General features: G+C 42.7%; 1 non-coding gene across 1 annotated transcript; it reads left to right on the top strand.

The window, feature by feature from the left end:
* The first annotated feature begins 3063 nt into the window (after positions 1-3063).
* Positions 3064-3195, top strand: LOC116906437. The gene has a single exon (XR_004388697.1). It is a non-coding gene; the product is annotated as a small nucleolar RNA SNORA17 (small nucleolar RNA).
* Positions 3196-4106: the final 911 nt, after the last annotated feature.

Genomic DNA, 4106 nt, shown 5'->3' on the forward strand with positions numbered 1-4106 from the left:
GTTGTGTCAATGTTTTCTATGGTATTTTCTGCCCTTGAGATTCTTCCTTCTATTTCTTGTATTCTGTTGATAATGTTTGCATCTATGACTCCTGATCTCTTTTCTAGGTTTTCTATCTCCAGGGTTGTCTCCCTGTGTGATTTCTTTATAGTTTTTATTTCTACTTTTAGATCCCGGATGGTTTTGTTCAATTCCTTGACCTGTTTGGTTGTCTTTTTCTGTAATTCCTTAGGGGATTTTCATGTTTCCTCTAAGGGCTTCTACCTGTTTACCTGTGTTGTCCTATATTTCTTAAGGGAGTTATTTATGTCCTTCTTAAGTCATCTAACATCATCATAAGATGTGATTTTAAATCAGACTCTTGCTTTCCCAGTGTGTTGTGGTATCCTGGACTTGCTGTGGTGGAAAAACTGGGTTCTGAAGATGCCAATTGACCTTGGTTACTGTTGCTTATCTTCTTGCACTTGCCTCTCGCCATCTGGTTATCTCTGATGTTAGCTGGTCTTGCTGTCTTTGAGCGTGGCTTGACCCTTCTGTAAGCCTGTGTGTCAGAACTCCTGGGAGATCGACTCCCTCCAGACATGATCTGGGTACAGAGCACTGTGGCACAGGGTCAGCTCTTGGCACAAACAGAAACTGGAAGGATCCTGTCCCAGACTCCTCCTTTCCTGTGTCCTGAGGGCTCCCATTTGGTTCCTCTTGAGCCTAGTATTTGCGCAGAAGTGGTGGTCTCACCTGTACTCTCTGGTTTGTCAGCACTACTGGGAGACCAACTCTCTCCCAGCAGGATCTAGGTACATAGAACTGTAGCACAGGGTCAGTTCTGGGCATAGACAAAAACCAGAAGGCTACATATTTTCTTTAGCCATTCATAAATTAAAAACTCGTATGGATTTTATTTTGTTTTATTTCTGTGGTATGCTGAAATGGAACAAGACTTTTACTGTTTGTAGATTTTTTTCAGTCAATCCCTGTTTTAAGTCCCACACCACAATTTTACCCTCTGATATGTTAAGGATTGTTGGTTCTAGGTCTCTCCAGTACTGTGATCAAGTCTGTTCCCTGCAGTACTAGAAACTTTTTAACTTCACATCCTTATAGACTTCCTCATCTCTGCTCACCAGGCAATATGATAATTTTCCTCTTCTCTCTTCTCTTTGTTTGTACATTATGTTTTATTCCTTTTGGTTAATGTGATGAAGTTTATGGAAAGGAAAAGGATGCCTGATAAGCCTTCTTCTTATATCTCTAGAACTTCATACCCTGACCAGGAATGATGAATTAAGCCCATAGCTTCTCTCACATCCCCAGGCTCTAAATCCTGGTGACTAGACATGTCAGCATATGTCCATCAAACCTACTAAAGACCACCAAGCAGCTATCTTAATGAATTCTGCTGTGGGGAAGGAAAGCCAAGCTAGAGATTAAGCAAACAAAAGATGAGCAGGAGGGAAATGATGGGGGAAATATAAATGGAGGAAGAGGAGGGAGACAAGCAAAAATCTATATCTATACTATATCCAGAAAAATATGCTTTCTGGTTAAAGCTTAAAAATATAGAAAACAAGCCAGGCAGTGGTACTGCTTGCCTTTAATCCCAGCCCTCAGGAGGCAGAGGCAGGTGGATCTCTTTGAGTTCAAGGCCAGCCTGGTCTACAGGACAAATTCTAGGACAGCCAGGTCTACACAGAAACCTTGTCTCAAAAAAGTCTCAAAAAAAAAAAAAGTTCTCCAACCAGCATCCTTAGAAAGTAATTGCTAATGTACTGTTTCCCTTTATCATTTCTATGACTTAGGGTGATTAACGGTTCTCATGTGTAGTTCTAGGCTATATCAGATTTATCTAGAAACTTATTAAAACACAAACTCTCTGCTCCCACTCCAGATCATTATATCAGAATCGCTGGTGTTGTAACAGTTCCAGCAGGAGATTCTGATGTAACCCAAAATTTAGATTCACGAGGCTAGCCTAATAGGGCACAACTATCTTATAAAATATATGCACAACTGCAAAGAATTATAGTTCTCAGGAGAAAGAAGAATCCGTAGAAAGAGATGCCCCGGATGGTAGCATATTTCAGAGTTGAGAGCTGTACTATCTATAGGAGAATGTTTATTTTCAAGAACTAAAATTTAGATTTTAATGACCTCCTATTAAGAAGGGCACATCTTTCAAAATGGGAGAAAAATATTTAATTTATCATTTTGTACCTTTAGATATTTGTCAAGGCTACATTTTCTACACTCCTTTCAACTTTGGTTCAGAAAGAAGAAAAATGCTCTAGAGTCAGATACATCTAGTTTCAAATATCAGCCCCTCAACCCTTACATATTAATTTATTTTAATTTCCTTCATCTAGAAAACTGAAAACATAATCATTGGCCTTCTACTATAAGGTCATCTTACAAGTTGAAATCGTTTCATATACACCATTGTTTTACATGAAGGATGATCTATGTTTTTGAATGAGTAATTTCATTAAGCATTTAGCAAGAAGTAGTAAAAGAACAAATAGAAAAATGCAGCTAGAAACAGCAGGTAGACAGTGAACACCATTAAACTGGTACTTACTGCATCCAGACACTGTTGGAGTACCCAAATTGGAGGAGGAAACAAAACATCATCAAGACAGGTATTTACAACTTGCAGCAGAAATGCCGGGAAAATCCAGCTGGGGTCCCTTGACTGAGATTTATCCTGAAAGATTAGTGTGTATTATCCATGGATGTGTTTCTGGATTCTCATTCCCACAGTGGCATTTTTATAGCACTGCCTGACTCATAACAACCTCCATTGGAAATGATTTACCATTAGATAGTCTCGAGGGCATTCCATTTTACTGCCTTTAGCTATGTATTGTGCTCTTTTTCTCCCTGTTACAGGGTCAAGAGTCCAGCCTGCCCCAGAACTGGAAATCTTGTAGGACCCTTAAAACAACAAACAAACATGCTTTCTTATTCTCAGAGTCAACTCTCAACAAAGTGTGATCATTTATAGCATAAATATAATTTATACTGCAAGTAGTTAATCCCCAAACAGTCTCCTGTAAAGATTATTTATTTCCTGCCCCTAGAGGCTTTGCAGGTGTGACTGCTGTGTCACGTGTGCATCCATAGGTGGCAGAGAGGAGAAAGGCTATGTTTATACTCAGTGTTATGACCTAAAAACATCTGAATGATTAGAAGCCTAACATTGACTGAAGAAGCCATCTGAAAACCACCACCTCTCCACACCAGAGGGGCCAGGACTAGGAGCTAGCTTGAGGCGACTACCAGTCTAGCAAGACTGGATGAGCTTCGAGGTTGGTGAGGGAGCCAGAAACTAGATGAACCTTACCTGGGACCTCGGGACCTGGGCAAGAGTGAGCCCAAGACAGACACCCTTTCAAGGGACCACTTAGGCAGGCCAGGTGAGGAGCCATGAAGCCCTGACAGGGAGCTAGCCTACGATGCCACCTGTCCATTGCTGCGCAAGCCTGGAAGGGCAGACCATGCCAAGATGACACTTGTCACATGCCATAATGCATATGTAAGATATATCACCCCTGAGATGACCCTAGATACACAGAAAGCCCTGGTGTCAGTAAGAAGCAAGAGAGCTGGTCGCCGCCTTTAGCCAGCTTCAGTACTCTGAACATTGCAGAAGTTATGGATGAACCAACCATGAACATGGAAAAGCTAGCCCTGCCACTCATCTCCTATGTGGTGGCATGCATGAGGGAGAGATACGTCTATCCCCCTTTCCCTAACCACCTGTGGTAGGTGGGAGACCTGGCCCTGGGGTCATGAGAGCAGTAGAACTGGCCCTGCCCCCAACCAGCTGCAGTATTCAGGAGAGCAGGCCCTACATCTCCTTGGAAAACAGAGTAGAACTGACCCTGGTAACAGGGCTCAGGTAAGGCAACCCCCAGAGTGTGAGCATGAAAGAGCTGCCCCCACCACTTTTCTGTCATGCATTGATGTGGCTGGCAGGAGAGCAGGCCCTAAGGTCATTAGAGTGGGAGAGCTGGTCCTGCCCCTCACCTGCTCTAGTACTCAGGAGAGCGGGCCCTGCAGCTCACCTGGGCAGCACAGTAGAGCTGGCTCCAGACGTGTAGCTTGCATCT

The sequence above is a fragment of the Rattus rattus genome, chromosome 7 (genome assembly GCF_011064425.1).
Source record: "Rattus rattus isolate New Zealand chromosome 7, Rrattus_CSIRO_v1, whole genome shotgun sequence".
Classification (NCBI taxonomy): domain Eukaryota; kingdom Metazoa; phylum Chordata; class Mammalia; order Rodentia; family Muridae; genus Rattus; species Rattus rattus.